Source organism: Sorex fumeus, unplaced genomic scaffold (genome assembly GCF_029834395.1).
Source record: "Sorex fumeus unplaced genomic scaffold, SorFum_2.1 ptg000043l, whole genome shotgun sequence".
NCBI classification, from domain to species: Eukaryota; Metazoa; Chordata; class Mammalia; order Eulipotyphla; family Soricidae; genus Sorex; species Sorex fumeus.
The window spans coordinates 46812992-46835159 of NW_026606100.1; positions in this window are offsets into that span (position 1 = coordinate 46812992).

Genomic DNA, 22168 nt, shown 5'->3' on the forward strand with positions numbered 1-22168 from the left:
CAGATAACTTTCACAGTCAGAAATAAAAACTAACTTAAAATAAACAATTATTGAGCTCATTTTTAAATATCCTTCTTAGTTCAAAACATCAGTATAGACTTTTTCTTTCAATACCTGGAACCATGTGAAGATTGCATGGAAATTTTTGCCAGCACACCTGCACTGAAGAACTTAAGCTGTTTTCCAGTTTATTTTTCTCTTGGTTGGTATGTCCACTTGTATTTGGAAAATTCTTCCCTTTTGTCTGATGCAGGAATTATTAAAAGATGTCTGTGTCATAAGACCATTTTTGCTTTTCATATCGCCAGTAGCGTTTTCCAAATGATTGAGAGGCATGCAAATGAGGAACACTGTTTTGGAATCATCAGGCAGTTTGCAGGTGGATTCTGAGCTCCAAGTCTAGGGAATGTTCTCATGGGGATGGAGCTCGGCAAGATATCATATGGCATAACCAACAGTGTAAGAAAATTCCACAGACAGAGAAAACGGTAAGAAGGGAAAAGAACTGAGAACTCTCCTCCTCATACTTGATTCCTTTGTGACCGGTCTTTATCAGAAGAAAAGAACAGGTGCAGGGGGGAGTGTCCCCTCCGAATGTGTTGGTTTTATTCCACATCCTTTCAACTAGCACCAATGAAAAGAACTGGATGCGGAGGGAATTCAAAAGCAGGAACAAAATAACATGATAGAATATTTCTCAAAAGATTTCAGAACAAAGATCTTCTCTCCTCTCCCAAGTGGGAATCATCAACCACAGGTGGACATTCAGAACACAGGATTTTTTATCAGTTTGGTCAGAAAGATTTAGGAATGGTATTTTACTACAATTGATTTCAACTAAAAGATACAAGGAAAAGTTACTGGGTTCTCCTTCATGGAGAGTTTGCCTTCCTCTGCTAACACTACAAGTTTCAAAGGCAATTCTGTAGTCAGGTGGACTCTAGGGGTTGTGGAGAACTTGAAAGATGAAATGATCATATTAACATAGGCCACCAGGAGAGAAGGAAGGCTGGAGATTTAAATCCAACCAAGCAATCCTCATGAAGCATTTGTCTCTACATTCTAAGGCAGCCTGAATGATAGAAGCTGCCTGAGAATTACCTAGGAAAGCCATCTGGCCAACTTACTGTGCTGAGCCAGGTACTGAGCTGATTCAGGCCAGTATCAAACTCACAGACACCTTTCATAGCTTCAAAAACCATCTTCAGTATAATACTAGTTTTCATTTTAATACCAGTTCTTGGAAACAAAATGAGCTAGAAATAAAAGTTACTATTGTAAGATGATTTGAAATTCAGCACAAATACATTTATAGTCATTTCCTATAAAATTGCATTTATTCATCATATAGTAATTTGGGGTCCTGTAGACACATATTTAGTCTTGAGTATTCAGGGACTGATGGCAATATTGTCCCTGCAGAGAACTGTGTTTTGGGGGAAACTATGGACTAAAACCTTGTGAGAGTTGTGAATGCTATCCTTCGTACCCTCCTCCCCACTTCTCCCTCAATAATCAGATTCTCTCCTGAGTGTAGGGTAGAGTGACACTTTTCTCACCCTTTGAATTATGTAGAGTCATATGACTCACCTTGGCCAAGCAGGTGTGAATGGACATGACACAATTTCCAGAAGAAGCCTTTAGGAGTCAGCCTCCACTTTCATCTGATATCCCATCCTCACTCTGAGCTCTGGATTGTGGAGATTTCATCAGCCAGCCTCTGACTGATGAAAACTTTCTAACGATGTTCTCAGAAAAATATGTAACACAGTGAGCAATAAACCTGTGTTCTATAAAGTCACAAATGTTGGAGGTGTCTGCTATTGCACCACACCTCACTCTTACTTTGCACTGCCCATCAGGATGGACACTTCTTTGCTTTTTTAGCTCTTATATCTGATATAGGATCTGCTTCTAGATCTTATAGCTCAGTGTCTTCATTTATTACTCCAAAGTAGGGTATGTTACCTAGCTAGCAGAAGATCTTCCTTGTGACCCTCTATAGGTTCACAGAAGATCTAAATGTAAATTTCTACATGCAATATTATCATCTCCTATGGTCAGGATTTATTATTCCTCCATAGAAATCATCTGCCTTAGACAGAAATGTTTTCAACTGCCAACTTAAGTAAATTTTCCCAGTAGACAAAAATGATGTGAAGAATAAACTATTAACAACAACAATAAAAGCCTACTAAAAAGACTATATAAGTCAAAGAAAGGGAAAAATCCTCTTGCCTGTCAGATGGAATTCAGGTAAGTTTGAAAAGAAAACTTTGAAATGAATCCAAATTTTACCAAAAAGAGACTCACTGATACCAGTCCTTCAAGTTAATCAATCTGTTGTTCAAAGTGCCTGGCTCCTCTGTGTTTAGGATCACAAAATAATTTAATTGAGACATTTTCCTTTGTGGAGATCAGATTCTCCTTGCAAGTCCAAGAGTTGCTGGAAAATTTCAGTTCCTTGCATCCATACATTCATTTCTCCTCTTGCCAGTTCTGAGTTCTCTCAGCTCCTCCAGACCAACACATTATCTTTTCCTATGTCCCCTCACAATATAGAAGTTGATGATCTCAAGACTATGAACAGACTCAGCTGATCTACAGACTATTACCAAGGATAATCTTCTCATCAACTCAAAATGAACTGATTTAGAAATTTCATTTACTCTTTCTATTCCCTATGTTCTATGGACTAGAAAGCCAATGAGGCCTCCTACCAGACTTAGTGGGAAAAAAAATTATAGAAAGATGGCTCGTTGGGGGTCATTTTAGCTCATGTCTTCTACACCATTTTTTTGGAAATCACTACAATTGTGGCCTATTTTCCTAATTTCATAATGGCTCAAATGAGACATCATCATCAACACTGTCATCACTATCATCTTCATCCACATCATTCTCCAAATGATGAAGACAGCTCAGTGAATATAAATTAGCTCCTTATACCTGCCCCTTATCTAGTTTCCCTGCCAGTTGAATAGGGTTTATGGTCCACAGCTGTATATTTCTGGCTTATGATCTGCCTGTTCCCAATTATGACTATGTCCTCCCCAGTCTTCCCTAAGTTTCTATTTGAGATCCATGTGTAAGAATCAACATCATTTCCTCCAACTAGGAAAAACTCATTTGGCTAAGAATACCCTGACTGACTCCTTACCCAATTGTTTTGTTTTTTTTTGGTAATTTTTGTTTATTCGTTGGGTCATACACAGCCATGCTCAGCTTCTGGCTCTGCCTCAGGAATTATGCCTGGCAGTGCTTGGGAACCATCTAGGATTCTGGGAATCGAACCCAGGTTGGCCGAGTGCAAGGCAAGTGCCCTACCTATTACTATCTCTCTGGACCCTCCTGTCCCAATTGATGTTAGAAAGCAATCTAGATTGAACAACACAGGTCGTAAAATATTATCACCTAAAATAGCAAAAAGCTAAGAGGTGACACTCTGCAATAGAAATATTAGTTATGTGCCACAGGTGGACAAATTTTAACCCTTCAGCAGGAAAAGAGCTATTTTCCTAGTTTATCTTTCAAGTTTTTCAACTCATTCCCTCAAAAATTCAAGGTAAATGGGGGGAAAGTTAGGATACTGATTATTTGACACTTTAGTAGAAAAATTTTATGATTGCAGTCACTTCCATATCTCATAAATAAGAAGTGGAGTGAAAATAAAGTAAGCAGCATGATAGAGACATTAGACAGTATGCCAGGAAAAAAATTAACACCCAAGGGAAATTTTTTTATAAGTTTATACTTTTCTATGATTCATCATTGATATGTTTTTCTCATTTAGGTTCACTAAGCAATGTTTATTATTAATTCAAATTCTCAATATTGAAGGGGAGATATTTCCCATATGGTTGACATGCTGCTCTGTAGGATCATAAATTTGGAGGAGTTTTGATTAACACTGACAGAAAACCCTTTGAAAACATATGGTTGTATATACATCATGTCATTTCTAATAAGATGCCACATCCTTCTTCGCTTTTCCTTAATAAGATGAGTTCGGTTGTATTTAAGAAACATGATAATACTTTGTTGATTTTTCTTTATGAGAGAGAAAAGAGGAGTAAAAATAAACTATCTCATTGCAGCAGACGCTGAAAGCACAGCAGATAGTTTGTGGGAACTCAAAAAAAAAAAAACCAGTGTGCTATCTCTAAGTACTTTTTATAGACCCAATTAACATGTTGTAAACTAAGAGTGTTTTTTTGACACCCTGTATTTCCTTCTGGGTGACTCTGGTCTCAGTATCATGCCTAGCTGATGAGGGATCCATCTTATTCTCCCCAGGTTTAGAACGCCTCTCCTTGGTTCTCACTGATCACAACTTTCAAACCATTTGGACTGTTAAATGTCCTCATTCTTACTAACTTCCATTTTCAGATAAACAACTATCCTTATTTCTTGGACTGGTTCCCTCCCCCCATTTCTTCTAAAACCCATTGCAATAAATTTATTTTGAGAATTCTGACATGAGCTATTTGAAGTGTATTTTGAAATACAACAAATATAAAAAACAAACTGGTGAGTTCTATCAAGAAGATTTAAAAATTGGCCATGCCTTTTTAATCCCCTAGCTTAATTTTTTTCTTTTTTGCTCTGTGGTTTACAAACTATCATTAGTAAGGTTTCATGCTGACATATTCCAGCACCACACTCTTCCTCCAGGTATCTGCTTCCCTCCACCATTGTTCCAGTGTCCCTCGTTCTTCCTCCCCAGCTTCAGTGGTAAGCTTTCTCCTAGACAAGTTCCTAATTTCTGTTGACGTTGGGCATTTGTCATTCCCATATTCTGTTTTTTATATCCAGCATAAAGGAGAAAGAGTATTCTGTGTCTGTTGCTGTCTTTCTGACTAACTTTATTTAACACAATACTCTACAGTTCCATCTTGATGGCAGCAAATTTCATGATTTCATTTTTCCTTCTAGCTGAGTAGTGTGTATATGTACCACAGTTTTCTTTATCTGGCTTCTCATCCTGGACACTGGTTTTTTTTTCCAGTTTTAGCTATTGTGAATAGTGCTGTATGAGTATTGGAGTAACTGTTCCTTCTCTAATTTTATTTTTGGGACCCTTGGGGTAGATGTCCAGAGATGGAATTGCTGGGACATAGGGAAGCTCAATTCCTAGTTTTCTGAGAAGCGTCCATATTGTTTTCCAATGAGATTGGGCCAATGTATCTTTCCCCACATCCACACCAATATTTGTTGTTTTTATTCTTTGTGATGTGTTCCAGTCTCACTGGTGTGAGATGATATCTCATTGCTGTCATTGCACCTCCCTGAAGCAAAATGGCACAAGGCACTTTAAAAAAAAAAAGATTTTACTATTGAATCACCATGCCTTAGATCTTTACAAAGCTGTTTATGATTAGGCTTCAGTCATACAGTCCAATACCCCATCCCTCTACCATTGTATGTTTCCCTGGGGACACCAGTGTCCCCAGCTTCCCTCCCATCTCTCCTCATTCCCCAACCCCAGTCTGCTCTATGGTAGGCACTTTTCTTCTCTCTTTCTCTTTCTCTTTATAGAGCTTTTTTTATATGTTTTTTGGTAATCTGCCTATCTTTTTTTGAACAGATTTTTTGATGGTGCTGTGTGTTTGTTTTTGAAGAATCTCTATTGGTGCTTTATATACCTTGAATATCAACCCTTTATCTGAGGAGTGGTGGGCAAATATCCTTTCCCAGTCTATGAGATGTCTTTTCATTCTGGCCATTGTTTCCTTCATGATGCAGAGCTTCTTAGTTTGACATAGTCCCCTTTACCTTTGTTCCAGTTGCTTTGCCAATGGTTTAGAATCATTGAAGATATCTCTAGCTTCAATGTCATGAGTATTCTTTATGTTTTCCTCAATATAATTTATGAATTCATGTCTGATATCAATGTCTCTCACCCATTTGATTTGGCTTTTGTGCCTGTGTTAGAAAGGGATCTTTTGAGTTTGATTTTTTGCATATGACTGGCCAGTTTTTCCGGCACCATTTATTGAATAGGTTTCCCTTGTTCCACTTCATACCATTTGCTCCTTATTCAAGATTAACTGTCCACATACTTGGGGATCTGTCTTCAGAAGATAGATTATGAAAGAGATTCCCCTTTCATAAATCCACCTTAAGAAAATAAAACAGTAACTGGAGTCATAGCTCAGGGGTAGAGCACTTGCCTTCTTGTTTTGCATATGTGGGGACTTGGGTTCAGTCTGAATAAAGGAAAATATGTAATATGTGAAGAAAAATAATTATCAAGAATGATCATTAAAGTATTATTTATTCTAGCAAAATGTTCAGAAAAATAACAAAAAACATAAAATGAATAAATGTTGACTATCAAACCATTTACAGGATGATATAAAAAATTAAAACTGAATCAATAGAGTTTATCCTACTCTGGTATCTGGTAAAATGATTATAATTAATTTCTATAAAAGGCTACACTTAACCAGGAGCATATAAGCTAGGAAAAAAATATAAACTCTAGCCGTTAACTACTAAAGGTGGCAACCAAAGAAGCAAAAATAACCATTGTACTATGGCAGGGTAAGTCATAGTCATAGCCAGCTCTAAAGGAGGAGAGAAAATTAGTGAAATGCCCAGATACCCAACCCATGCTTTTTCACTGGAGAGAGAGAAGGCTGTGGGGTGAGTAAGTGACTTGAAGAGCCTAGAATATTTTTTCAAAGTTCATCTCTTAAAATTCTCAGTAATGTTAGTTAGAGTGGTGGTGCCAAGAGGCTCTGTGACAACCAGGAAAACAAGATAGCATGTTGGCTACTGAACAGGATCTCAGAGGAAAGAAGAACCAAGTGGTGCCTGACAAGAGGTTCATTCCACCTTGCTAGGCTAAGAAAAAAAAACAGTCAGAAGTACCCATACCATATGCATAAGGGAGACGATAAAGTGGCTCAGAGAAGCTTGGAAGGTTATAAAGAAGAAATGACCTGGTCCACAATATAGAAATAGAACAAACATGAAGATGTTCTTTAAAAGAAGAGAGATGATAGTGAAATGGAGAGATTGAGATTGAGAGTGAGAGAGCAAGAGTGAGAGAGATTCAGTCTGGAAGAATACTTAAAGAACAGAACAAATCATTCTAAAAGATTAAGTGTTTCTAATATGAGACAAACACCCAAGCACAGTGGAGACAGAGCCAGGAATATTGCCCCATGGTTCATAGCCTGCCTCATGAGCTGGGGTAGAAGGCAGATGGAATAGGGAAGTGATCATTAAGTCAATGATAGTTGGAGGAATCATTCAGGATGGAGATGTGTGCTGAAAGTAGATGAAGGACCAAATGTGATAACCTCTCAGTAACTGTATTGCAAACCTTAATGCCCAAAAGTAGAGAGAGAGTATGGGAGAAATTGTCTGCCATAGAGGCAGGGGGTGGGCTGGAATTTCAGGGAGTGTGGGTTGCTGGGGATATTGGTGGTGGAAAATGTGCACTGGTGGAGGAATGGATGGGGGAATGGGTGCTCGATCATTGACTGAAACTCAAACATGAAATCTCTGTAACTGTATCTCAAGTGATTCGATACAAAAAAAAAACATATTAGGTGTTTCATACAGAGGTAAAATTCTTGGGTTTCTTTTTGTTTGTTTGTTTGGGTCTATTTGTTTCGGGGCCATACCTGGTGGTTCTCAGGGTTTACTCCTGGTTCAGTGCTCAGTTGTCATTCCTGTACACTCGGTGGACCTGTGGGATACTGGGACCAAACCCAGATTCACCTCTTCAAAGGCAAACACTCTACCTGCTCTTACTCTGGATCCTAGGGAAAAATAACCTTGATTTATAAAACAACAATATGAGAATAAAGAGGCAATAAAAGGAAGGGGGGACTGAAACAATAATTTAAAAATGAAGAAAAAATATTTTAATAAATTGGAATAAACCAGAAAAAGAAAACACGTAAATAAATTACAAAGGTTGGGGTGGTAGGGATATAGGTCAGAAATCTAGTGAGCTTTGAGGACAGGAGGAGGCCTGGGCTTCATGCGTGGCCCCACACGGTCTCCTGAACTTTACCAGGAGAAATCCCAAAGTGCAGAGCTAACATAGTAGCCCTCAAGTACAGCCAGGTATGGTTCAAAAATAAACAAATTGTCTGAATGGAGAAAATCTTGAGAAAATCATATTAATGAAGAGAAGTGGGCTGGAGGAATAATACAGTAGGTAAGGCAGAGACCAACACAGGGTCCAACTTGAGTTAGATCCTGGGCACCATATATGGTCACAACTTCCACCAGGAGTGCAGAGATAGAATTCCTGAGCAGAGCAAGGTGTGCATTCCTAAAAAAAAAAAAAAAGGAGCAGAGGGAATGAGAGGAGAGGGAAGAGCAAGGGAGAGCAGAGAAAGGAAGGAATAAGAATGGGAGTAAAGTGGAGGGGAGGGGTGGGAAGGAAAGGGAAGGGAAGCAGTAGAAAAGCAAGTGAAAGGAGGATGTGGGATAAAAGTAAACCTACATAAGGATAATTGGCATCCCTGAAGAGAGACTCCAAAAGAACCTTAAGAAAAAGATTCATTTGACATAGAATAATGAGAACAAAATCTTTGAAAGGAAGAACTACACCTGCATTTTCTTTTTCTTTTTTTTTTATTAAGAAAATTTTTAATAGTGAGACATCATGAGGTACAGTGGTAGACTTACAAATTTTTGTGCTTGGGTTTCAATTATACAATGATCAAATACCCATCCCTCCACCGGTGCCCATTTCCCACCACCATGGATCCCAGTATCCCTCCCACCCCCCATCTCCCCCATCCCACCCTGCCTCTGTGGCAGGTCATTTCCCCCTGTTCTCTCTCTTCTTTTGGGTGTTTACACCTGCATTTTCAAGGGCACTTATATTCTAGAAAAAGGTTGCTATATAAATTCCTTGTTAAAACAGAAAACTCAAGAAGAAAGAATTCTCTCTTTACCTCAGGGAGTGCTAAGCAAGTTACCTGCTGAGGGGAAATCTGAGGTAAGCATGGGGTTTGGTTTCGGACACACTCTACTTTTCAGAGTCGGTGGAGGAAGGAGAAATTGTATAAAATCCAAAGGAAATAAAGATGATTTTCTGACAGAAAACAAAACAACAACAAAAAGAAATATAAAGGTCAGAAAAATCTGATACATATAAGAAAACAATGGAGCACAGCATCTATAATTTATTTTTGAATTTCCAACAGATCTTACCAGTCAATCAAGAAATGAATCACATAGAGACTTTAGAGCTTTAGAATAGTGACAAATGAGTATCTCAAGTAAGCATAGCCTAAGACACAAAGTGGGAATTTAATTGCAAAATATAATATACATTTTATTAACCATGATATAGACATATTATTAGTATAGCCAATGAAATCAAAAGGATTAGGAAAGTGGTATAATGAAATATAAGAAGAACTAATTGTCACAGTAAATGTGTAATTAGAAAAGCTTAATGAACCCAACCTCCAATGTTTTTATGACATTTCTTTTTCATTTTTATAAGAGCCTCTCCCAGCAGTGCTTGGCTTCGGTGCTCAGCCCCAGTGGCGTGGGCCTGGTGATGCTAAGATGTCATGCAGTTCAGGGATTTGAACTCAGGGACTCCTGGGCACAGGATAGGCGTGTGCTCTTGACATATGTATTTGGCCTAGAATTTGCTTTAAAATTTAGGGTAATCATTAGGGCTGGAGCAATAGCACAGCGGTAGGGCGTTTGCCTTGCACGCAGCCAACATGGCCAACCCGAGTTTGATTCCTCTGCCCCTCTCGGAGAGCCCGGCAAGCTACCGAGAGTATCTCGCCCGCACGGCAGAGCCTGGCAAGCTCCCTGTGACGTATTTGATATGCCAGACACAGTAACAACAAAGTCTCCAATGGAGACGTTACTGGGCCCGCTCGAGCAAATCGATGATCAACGGGAGGGCCTTTGCTTTTACTTTTACTTACATTTAGGATGTAGTATTTCATCTGGTAGAGAAGCACTGAGCTTGGCTTTAGCATCTCTTTGGATTTATTCAATTCTTCTCCATTTTTTGTTTGTATGTTTTTGTTTGGAGGTCCCACTCACCACTTTGCCCAGGGTCTACTCCTGACTCTGTGCTCAAGAATCACTCCAGGCAGGGCTCTGGTGACCATATATGATGTCGGAGATGGAACCTGGACCAGCAGCTTGCAAGGCAAGCACCTTACCTGGTATCCTATCCGTCCAGTCCTATTACTGTTTCTTCTAAAACTGTTAGAAGTGAGTCACTATGTTGGTCATAGAGTAATCTGGGGAAATGGCAATGAAATAGGAGTCAACCTGGAAAAAATAAATAAATTTTAAAAATAAGTAAAGATCATCTTTTTACATTATAAAAACATCATGGCACCCTGAATTTGATCATTAGGCATTGAAAAGGGCAGTAGTGGAGAAATTAGAAAAATCCAAATAAAATCTGGAGTTTAATTAATAGTAATGTCCTAGTGTTGATTTCTTAGATGTAATAACTCTCCCATGGTAAAATAAAATATGAATATTAGAGAAATCTGGGTGTGAAGCAGATGGGAACTTTCTGTGCTTTATTCCCAACTTTTCAGTGAATTGCAAATAATTCTTGTAGAAATGATTTGATTTTTTAAAAAGTATAATGCACCCCAGCTAGGAACCCTTTGTACAGAATGAGGTCTTGGGGAATGTTTATCAAATTTTCATGCGTTCTTTCTAGATCAATCATCTCAGGTAAATTTTTGCTTTTGTTTTTCACAATTTTCATATGTTTGAAGTTAACAAAAGATGAATAAATTTTTATTATAAATATTATTATTCCAATTTGTAAGAAGAATAAATAACATTGCAGATGAATACTAGCACAAGGACTATTTATGATTTTATGAAAAAAGCAGATGGTGAGATATAAACCTAATAATCATCATTTTATCTTCTAAGTTCAGCTATGGAAAAATGACTAGAGGGAACTGCATTAAAATGGTTAGCTTTTGACACTGAATTAGCAATGCTTATACTCTTTACATAGTTCAATTTTATAACAGTTTAAACAATGAGTATACATTTATAATAACTGAAAAATAAATATTACAGTTTTACTCTGATCCAGTGGAGTTGGAACTGGCAGTTGGTGAGTCAACTGGAAAAGTTAATTAAAGCAGTGAATCATAAAATGTGATATATACATACCTTAAAGATTTAATTTTAACCTAAAACATATGGATGTTCATTCACTTGCCACTCTTTTGATGTTAAGCCAAAGCCCTTTCTTTGTGTCGGAATCTGCTGAGTTGAGTTCCAGGCAGACTTTCTTGCAAGCCACCCATAATGCATCATCCAGAAGTTCCAGTTTGGGTTTCTTTGTGGTAGGATAAGACCTTTATGACACTCTGTCCATGCATTTACTGTCTTCCCTGGTCTTTCTCGTGTGTCTTACATACACCTTATTTGAAAACTACTTCCATCACCCGTGAGTTAATTTGTCATTATTAAATCTTTCATCAGTTTGCATCATTGTTAGGTAAATAATGTGCTTCTCATAGTTGCAGAAACAGTCGTGGGCACATCTTGCGTAAACAGGCTTCAGTCTTGGTCATCACCATTGGTAGGAAGGAAGTGAAGAGGCCTCATGAGAGGAAGCCTTAGGTGCTGTGACATCAACCAGGAGGTGTTACTGAGGAAACAAGAAGCCTGGGCGCATCCCATAGAAAGAAGGGTCAGGTTGACTGAGCTTATAGACACGGGAGCAGGTCTTGCTCCATTCAGTGCAAGAAGCTCGCAGGCAGAAGCTAGCATCTGATTGCTTCTTGATCTGTTTTAAAGATGTGGGAAGGTTATTTTGTTTTGTTTTGGGCCACAAACCCAGTAGAAATCAAGGTCTGACTCTTGGCTCTATGCTCAGGGATCACTCTTGGTGGGCTTGGGAGACCATATGAGATATCAGGGATCAAACCCAGGTCCACCTCGTGCAAAGCAGACACCCTCTCTGCTGTGCTATTGTTCTGACCCTGACTTTCTGATCTGTGATCATACCCTGTTTGGTTTCTTGAAAATATATCACTGTATCACTGTCTTCCTATTGTTCATCGATTGAAAATATAATGCAGAGGAATAACAACAGGTCGCTGGGCCTTTTCCAAGTGGCCCCACTAGAAAGCTTGGTCATGTCACTTTCCTGAAATAGATGAGGAGACATTATGAAGGGGCCTAGGACTTATCTTATATCCACTCCTAGTCTTTCTCTAATGCTGCCTGATTAAAGATGTAAACTGGGGGCATGGGTGATGGAAAATGTACACTGGTGAAGGGACCGATTGACTGAAACTCAATCATGAACAACTTTGTAACTGTGTCTCATGGTGATTCAAATAAAAAATAAAGATATTAAAAAAAGAAAAACAGAAATTCAATAACTTTAATATATGTATATAAGATGTAAAATTGCACATTTACATTGTTGACAGATAACACATTAGCTCCCATAATATCTAAAAATCTCTCCTTAATTTTAAGACTTATCATTATCAACTACACAGGAAAACTTGAGTGCTATGCCATATACCTCTTCCCTCTCTCTCAAGCATAATTTATCTCATCTCCTGCTTGGGCCTGCCTTATGTACAGGAGTCCTGTTCTCTTTAGGGTCCTCTACATCCCAGATGTCCTTAATTTCACAAACACTGTCTGTAGTTCCAACTTACATTATTAGCCTAAAGATTTGCCCTTGGGGGTTTTGACCCTTGTGCTAAACATCTGAGATTTCCCCTGATTTGTACCACTGATCCCTATGGCATTACAAGTTTAATCTCTTTACCCTCTGATCTGTTTATATCAATTTTCATAGATTTTTTCCCTCTATATTATTACTCTTTTTTTACAGCTGAATGCCTCTAAGGAGTTGTGTAAATTGGATTTCCAGTCTCACTTCTTCCCCATGTTCAAAATCACTAACAGCCACCATCTTGGCAAATGCAGTACTTTTTTTCTTTTCACTGGAGTGCCTCTCAGGAGCAGAAAGCCTTTCTTCTTGAAAGCCTTTTCTTCTCTAAAGTCCCAAAGCCCTGTCTTTTCCTGGCTCTACTGTCCTGAACCCTATTGTGAAATTCCCTGTCTTTTCTCCTGCTCAAACTCTAAATATTGCAGCCCCTCCCCTCCCTCCATTTCTATTCAACGTACCAAGCTGACCTCATAGACGCACTCATTTTCAGTACCATCACTCTACTGATGACTTCCACTGACCTCTTCTGATCCTCACTTTCCCCAATGTCTAGATAGACCTGTCCAACATCCTACTTGAATAGCTTCACTGAACTGTGCAAGAAGCATCCCAAAGACAGAAGTTACCAAGTGAGCTCTTGATTACCTCCTAGTCTGCTCAGCTCACCACTTCCACATTTTGTTCAGAGGGGAAACGCCACCACCACTCACAAGTTGCTCAAGTTAAAAAAAAGAAATGTAGATGATGTCCTTAATGTCTCTTTTCCTTACTTCAATCATGTTTATTCTGTAAATCCTATAACAGATTCATTCCCCTCTTAAAATGTCAAGCAGATGCACAGCTGACCCCTTATCTAGAGCTTTCCTTCTGTTTCAGGTCAACGTTACGTTTTTCCAGCCTGGTATGTATCAGCCTAAAGTAAAGGGGCAGTAGCATGAGAGACCCCTTGGTGTCAGGTGAAGGTGTAAATTCCCAGATCTGCTCCTGTGAATAGTATCTGCACAACCACCCACCCCCAGAGGGGGCCAGACTCCCTTTTCCACCATGACCAGGATACTCTCCTCCCTATCTCTCTCCGTGCTTCTACGCTTGTTCCTTACTCTCCTAGTATCAGAAGGACCTTCAATACTGTGAGTTGACTCGTGTCACTTTTCTGCCCACTGGCTGCTTCCCACTTACTGCCTCATGTGTCCTAATTTATATGTCCTATTTTATGTGTCCTAATTATTTCTGTGTCCTAATTTCTGCCCCACCTCACTCAGAGTCAAACCCGGGTCCTTACCGTCACCGACAAAGCCTATTCTGTCCAGCAGCCCAGTCTCTCCTGACCTCATCAGCATGTGTTCCCCTTTATCACTGCACTCCCAGTGTATATGGGACGGACTTATCTCCATCTTGTCATCCAGCTTCATTCTTCTTGGTAGCTTTATCATTTATGAACCAATTTATTCACTTACTGCTGATACATTAATTATCTGTCAACCCTGCTAGAATGTAGGAAGGAAGAGAAACTCTCTCTGGCTTACTCCTCTATCCACAGAGTGTAGGAGCTCAAAATATAACTGTTTCATTAATAAGTTTGGGTCTGGTACCCCTAAGGTTTCAAGCAGCAAGTGGAATGCAGCCATAACAATAGAAATTACAAATAATTTATAAATAATGACCAATAGGGTGGGCTGGAGCGATAGCACAGCGGTAGGGTGTTTGCCTTGCACGCGGCTGATCCGACCGACCCGGGTTCAATTCCTCCGCCCCTCTCGGAGAGCCCGGCAAGCTACCGAGAGTATCTCGCCCGCACGGCAGAGCCTGGCAAGCTACCCAGGACGTATTCGATTTGCCAAACACAGTAACAACAAGTCTCACAATGGAGACGTTACTGGACCTGCTCGAGCAAATCGGTGAACAACAGGACAGTGCAGTGACAGTGACCAATAGGGCCATCTGAAAATATTGGAAATCAAATTTTTTTAGCACTTGCCATGGACTGGACACCATTCTCAGTCCTCAGTGGACACTGCCTCAGTACAGCTCCAGGGGCATTTACCTCTAGACACAGATTAGGAAGGAGTAGCACAGAAGGTCATGTAGCGCTTTTCAAGTTATACAAGTTCTAAGTAGCGCCATCATGATTTGAAACCGGGTGTTCTAATTTAGAGCAGGTGTGATTCACCATGCTTAATAGATGCTGTGCAGAATGATCACAGTAATCTCTCCTGAGACCTCATCCTTAGATCTTTCCATACCCAAGAATAAAAAAAAAAAAACTGGTGCCTTTTTAAAGTTGTACTGCATAGCTGAGAGCAAGGTCATCACTGGTAGAACAGTTCCACCTGAAACACAAATAAATCTCATGAAGGACTTCAGAAAACAATTTAAAGAAAGATTATAGATCTGCTTCCTTTACCCTCAGAAGGGTTAAACGCCACCCGTTTTCAAAAAGGAAACTTCTGTGTCCTAATTTATGCATATCTATCTATCAACTGTCAGTAGGAATGCAAGAGGTCAACCCAGACTGCACCAATAGGTGTTTCATAAGCTAAATGGTGATAAAGAATTAGATCAGCCCCCCCCCCAGCCAACCTCACAATGGAAATGAATACGCACTTTCAGCAAGCTGTTCCTCACAGGATATAAATTATAACCGTTCCAAGATATAGTAGGTGTTCACTCAAGTTTCGCTGCGGCTTTTCATAGCCCTAGACTCTCGTGTTTGAAGTAAAAGTTAATAAAAGTCCAGAAACAAATTTGAAAAGGTATTGGTACCAAGAGATTAATTCAAGAGCTTTTAGAGAAAGTGCCCTTCACCTTGCATGGCTTGGGGATGAAAGGGGAGCCTGAATCCACATATGGTCTTCAGGAATGCCCAGAGCTGAGCAAGCGTACCACCGCCTCCTCCCAGGGAAAGAAAGGCAGCAGCAGCGCACAGCTGACGTCCTGCACGCCTGCCCCGGGCTCCACGGCCTGCAGTCCATCTGGAAAATCCATTTTCCCAATGCAGTCATTGGGCTCGCTAAGGGAAGAAGCTGAAAACCACTCTTTCAACCTTCAAGGTCTTAAGAATATCAGCAGTTTTTACCAACAGACACCAAAGGCGGAGGTGTTGAGACAATGAATGACCAAGGTCAACCCCAGCTCAAAGCAACTCCTTCCTGAATCTCTGACCCATAGAAGCTTCTCCCCCCAAATACAGACTAATGGGGAAGAAGAAAACATTGTCCAGCACTGTTTATCCCACGACTATTGGGCTGAACCCCCAAAAGCCCAGAGGAAAACAAAGTAGGGAACGCTGGACCAGAGACTTAACGGTTTCTGGAATGGCAGTATGATGGTGGTGGCGGGGGGGGGGGGGGGGGGAGGAACCCAACAGAGGTGGCTGGGATTGTCCCACTGATGGGGGTTGACCTTTAAATGGACCAGAAGCATCATGTTGTACCTTGGAACCAGGCAGGTCACCCCAACTAACAAGGAAGCTCCCGTGAGAGGCCAAACCCAGCAATTTTCACTGGACTTTCCCCCCTGCGTGTGAGCCACGTTCCGTCCTGATCTGACATTTAAACCCACAATACAATTTTATGGGAACTTAAAGGCCACACAGCAAGTATTTCTCAAAGGCGCTCCACCACAGAGATTCTGAGTCAAGTTGGTTTAAGATTCCTTATTACAGAAAGAACCTCCAGGCCCCCTACCTGGAGCTCCCCATGGGGTCAATTCAAGTTGCAGGGAATTCATCCACCTGTTGCACTCTCTGGTTAGAGGAGACACTCAGCAAAAGTCTATAGAACTTTTGCTCACGCTGTCAACTAAGTGAAACCAATGCAGAGCTCATTTTGTGGGGTGACTTTACATAGAAAATCAGGGGAGAGGTATTCTGAAAATATTGTACAGGGCTTGGCATTAGTGTCTCTGCAGTGAATTCATCTCAACTGCTGTGTGGTGCTAACACTCAGCTGAGGGGTCATTTATGAAGCATCACCCACAACTCTGCGGGCCCTCCCCACCCTGTCTCTACTGCAACTGTAGGAGTCACTCTCCTACCTGCTGCTCAGCTCCATATTAAATGCATTGGAAGTCGCCTTGGCATATGCAGACACAGTCCAGAGTAATGGAAGTGGTACTGAGGTGTCCAGGAACCACCCTCATCCATGGGAGATGGGGATGAGTTGCTCAGTGGCTGAACTTCTCATCTTCCCTTGGAAGATTCTGTAGAAATTCTCATCTCTGAACACTCTATGGTCCATCAGCAGGGTCCTGGCATGAGTTCTGAAGATGAATCTCTAGGAGCTGCAGAATTAGGCTCCTTGGATCACACCATGTTTGGAAGCTGTGCTGAGGGAAAAGGCAGTTGGGATGGAGAAGGAACCATTAAGTAAATGATGATTGGAGGGATCGCCCAGGATGGGAGATGTGTGCTGAAAGTAGACCAAGGACCAAACACTATGACCTCTTAGTATCTGTATTGCAAATCATAATACCCAAAATTAGAGAGTAGGAAGAATTGTACCTGCCACAGAGGCAGGGAATGGGGTGGGGTGGGGGTGGCTGGTGGGATACTGGGAACAATGTTAGTGGAAAAAGTGCACTGAAGGAGGAATGGGTGCACAAGCATTGTGTAACCGAAATGTAATCATGCAAGTTTTTAACAGTATCTCATGGTTATCCAATAAAACTTATTTTTTTAAAAAAAAAAGAAGAAGAAATGGAATGGAGCAATAGTACAGCTGATAAGGTGTTTGCCTTGCACAGGGCAAAAAAAGAACAAAAAAAAATTCAGCTCCTTACTGCAATCAATACATCATGACTTCGCTCTTCTTTCCATCTCAATCTCCTTTCCATCTCAATCTCCTTTCCCATCCCAAACAAATCACCTGCACTTCACATATGCATGTACACATGCAAACCTGGACCCTAGGCTATCTTGGCCTAAATGTTTCTCCGATTGAGCCAACAACCCCCCCTTTCTTCTTTCCTTCTGACCTGAAATAGTTGGCACTAGGTGTTTCAGCCCCTGTATAAAAAGTTCCAAGGACACTTTCAGTGACATGGAAGCTGGCCTCAACTGCAAACTGGCATGCTTGGTTTGCAGAAAGCTGGCACACAGTAGGACTAAGTGACAGGTTATAAAGCCTGAGTCTATGCTCAGGAGTGCAAACCTTGCATGCTCACAGGCTCAAATTTGATCCCTGTACATGTATGTTTCCTATCCATCCTTCCCAGCATGATCACATATAATCCTAAAGGCCCCCAACACTGTTGGGTCAGAGAGTACTAACACCATGGGGATCAAGCACTGACCCAGCCACCTGCTCTGCAATTATCTTGGGATTTTCTTCCCTTGCTGGAAATAGGTAAGCGGGCTTGGTGTTTCTACACATTAGGTGATGGGCTCTCACACTGATTTATCCAGTACACAGAAGATGGCCCTGCTGTAGTTAGTCCCTGAGCTCCCATAGAGCTCCAGGCCTTCCAGCCACCTGAGCAGCACCCTGCACCTCATCCAGATGTCTCCATGAACCAGCCAGCAAGAGGAGAGGTGTAACTGCAAAGGCTCTGATTGGTTCGGCCTGCCTGGCTGGTGGTCTGGAATCACACCCTTGCATACAGCCCTGTGTTTTCATTCCCTGAGCTCCTTTACACTGGATCCTCATAAAGCTCTAAAGCAATGCTGCACACATGCCTTCACACCCCCCAAGAAATGTTTTTCCTCCAGACTCACCATGCTGCTAAAAATGCAGGGGAAACAGCTTTCTAGATAGGCTCTGCATGAATATTAATCCGGGTGCAGTGTTCCCACACATGCCGTCTGTGGCTTTCATCTGAGCAGAGATTCACCAAGAAATGAACTCATCTGCACAACTTTTCCCTCCGTCCTCACTCCAGCTCCTCCTGTAAGCAGTGCTGTATGATTTCTTCCCGTTTTCTTTACCCCACAGCTGGGTCTGTTCACTGCATTTATTTTTACACAAGAGGAACTTGCATCTGCACCTCAAGTACAAAATAATCAAGACATTTATGATTTTCTAAAATAATTGTTCCATGCATTTTTCATTTCTTACATATATTTAAAATTCAGAAATGAGAGCTTTCTTTCTTTTCCAAAACAAGGTCTAAGTATTAGCTCTTTGAAAGTAATGGAGTTTATTTTCTATAGACAGTAGAGAAATGTAAAAGTTGGGGTCAAAATCGAGTGATCAAACTCACTGGGGGCAGGGAATTCTATACCAAGGGTGCCTGGAGAGGGCATGGACATACACAAGACACATTCCAAGTATGCCCATGGAAAGAATCCAAAGATTTGAGAGAAGCCAGATAAAGACCATTTCTGTTTGGAACTTTCCACAGGCAAGAATCAGAAAAACACAACGAATGGTGACGTTTGACTTTTCATCTAAAGGAAAAATGAGATACAGCCATCCAGGGTAGATAAGTACTTCCTGAAGAGAGAAGTATGCAGGAGATTTCGCATAATGAAGGAAATGGGAGAGAAAGAAAAATGAAATTGGGATGTGTGTGAAATGAGTCTCAATTTCTGATAAGATTAACCACAGTTAACCACAACTCAATGGTTTCATTTCTCTCTATCTTTCGTGATCCCTACACCTGTAGGTGAGCAAGCATTAGAGAGAGTCATTGTCTTGTTACTCTTGTAAGCTCTCTCTCCCCCTTGGTCTTTGCCCTGCCCCTCAATCCTCAGAGATGTCTCGTGCTCTGGGTGTTTGTTATTCAACCATTTTTAATACTGAGCCAGATTCAGTTAGAGATGGAGGAGGAAAAAGAAGCATCAGACCCTTGAAAATCACTCGTGGGACTTAACCTTGGGCAAGGGCTCCCCTCTCCCTTGGAGAAAAGTCAACACCACTCCCTGGAAGGATGCTTCAATGTGTCCATGAAGACCTTAGAGAAGAAGTACTTTACTCATGTCACAGGAAGCTCACTGTCAGTGTTCATTAACCACTGACACCAGCCAGAACATCTTTGAGACAGAACTCCTTCCTCTGCTCCAGGACCAAAAACTTCTCTGACTTACTGTCCCAACCAGTCTTGTATAGATCTACCTGAAAAAAGATTATTTGGGAGTTACATGAGTCCACCATCTTCTCAGGTTGCTAGAACCTGGATAAACTTAAAAAAAAAACCCTTTTGTTGATTGAGAGTCTGATTTACAACACTGTTAATGATGGTTTTTCAGGTATGTTATTCCCACATCACACCTATCACCAGTGTACTGACCTCCATTCCCCAAGGATGCCTCTCTCAACCCCGTTTCCCCATCAATTCAGTTGTATTTCTCTGATCAACTCCTGTTTCTAGTAAGTGGCTTTGAATGATGAGCATCCAAACTTGGGTCCCATAACTCTTGAATAGATCTTTTCTTCCTAGAATCCTTTATGAATTTCCTGATGCTGCTATAACAAATTACCATAAACCTAAGCTTGATGTTTTATCCTCTCCAGGTTTTGGAGAAAAGTACAGAATCAGTGTCACTGAGCCCAGAATCAAGGTATCAGCAGGGCGACACTGCCTTCTGAGGCTCAAGGGAAGCTTCTATTCCTTTCCGCTTTACTTTTTGGGAGTTGCCAGCTGTCCTTGGCTCATGGCCACAGCACCCCCAGCTCTGCCTCTGAGGGCCCAATTCCTTCCCATCTGGCATCTCAGATCTCCTGGTCTCTGCTCAAGCAACTGAGTCTTACTCAGATTATGTACAATAATGTCCCTGCTTTCAAAACCTTCATCTACAAAGTTGTTGCCACAGAAGGGAACATTCAGAGGCCAAGGACTCAAGTTATGATGCTCTGTAGAGAGCACTTTCTGCCCAATCCAATCCCTGAGCTCCCCATCACTCAACATTCCAGTGTGTGCCACTGCTTAGGGCTCTACCTCTGGGTATCCTTCCTCAGTCAGCCCCTGACCAGGCCAGTAGGACCAGGGCATTAATGCTGCAAGAGTACTACCTTCAGACGCACCAAGATGGGGTGGGAGGTGGGAGTATGAGAGAGAGTCTACACTGCCTCAGACCACTCTCAGTGAAATTGAGCGTTCTTTATCCCTGGGGTAACCTGGATTTCCCCCTCCAGCCTAAGGATAGCTATAGCACTGCCTTTGCAGCCAAATCCTGGTTTCTGGGTTGGCCTAAGGAGGAAAGCAAGCAAAGACACACTTACCTGGAGAGTCAGCACCCTTTCCAGGTACTGGAAGGCAGAGTCAGATATCTCTGACTACTGAAAGGAACTGCAGAATAGCTAGAAACCAATATCTCTAAGAAGGGGAAAGGCTTGGGCTGCGAGGTCACATGACCCAGTCCCTGGAGGAGGATGGGCCACCGGGAGGTGGAAGGCTGATGAAGATTCAACAATATCCTTAAAGGGAATCGTCCTATTAAGAATTCAGGGCAACCTTTCTGATTTCTTTCATGTTGAAGGATTTCACTGTTCCTTCCGAATACAGACCATGAGAGTGTTAATCTCATATAAATAGAAAACAGCCCCCAAAATGTATAATAATTGCATACACCACTCCTTTTGTCAACTTTCTGGTTTAGCCCAACTTGCTGCAGAGCGGGGTTTTATTGTATTATGATACGACAGTAATCTTTTCCGAGGCTTTCACTTTATTTTGTTACATTTATCTAGCGCACCAGATTCACACTCCCACAGTAACCATATGGGGAAAAGCCACAAAAGCTGTTAAGTACATTTAATTACTGTTTTGATGAGCTCATATTTTAATTATGTTTATTGATTCTGTGTATATTGAAATAGTTTTAGCATTTCCAAAAAGAAAAAAAATAGAGCCCCGGAATCAATATACAGAAATTACTGAGCATTTTATGATTGTGTATGTAATTAAAACTTTCATAAACTATTTGTGAAGAATATCCCCCTAATCCTATAGTCGTGAGATTAACTCACTTTCTCACTGCACTTAGGTAAGTTTGGGGTTTTTTTTTTCCCTTCTATGGAGAAGGAAAATAGGGCTCGGTGCAAAATATGTTTACAGTCAAATATTTCTGACTTAAAATGTCTCCCTTCCAAAACAGCAGAATGCACATATTGTACCTTACATGATTTGCTAAAACACCGCTAACAATGATAAAACACAAATTTAAACTTCCTAACAATTAGACTTTGCCAACTCAAAGATTACTCCAACTGTCAGCCATACATATGTTGTTGCTAAGTGACAGATGAAAAAAAAAAGGAAAAGAAAGAAAGAAGAAAAGAAACTCCACCCAGCCAGCCGGGCCCCAACCTTTCCTCATCCCAGTCCATATTTTTTCAATTCTTCAGGACTTTCTGTTTGAAGCTTTCAATGGCATAAGGACAACCTGGTCTTGGAGAACAAAATTAGGGCCATACACTTTTGTACCCTTAGTCTGACCTCGAAAACAGAAAGGAGTGCATAATGATGGGTGTCATGTTGGAATTATGGCTTTAGGAAACCATTATTAATAATCTTTTAAACCAAGAAATGAAAAATAAAAATTTT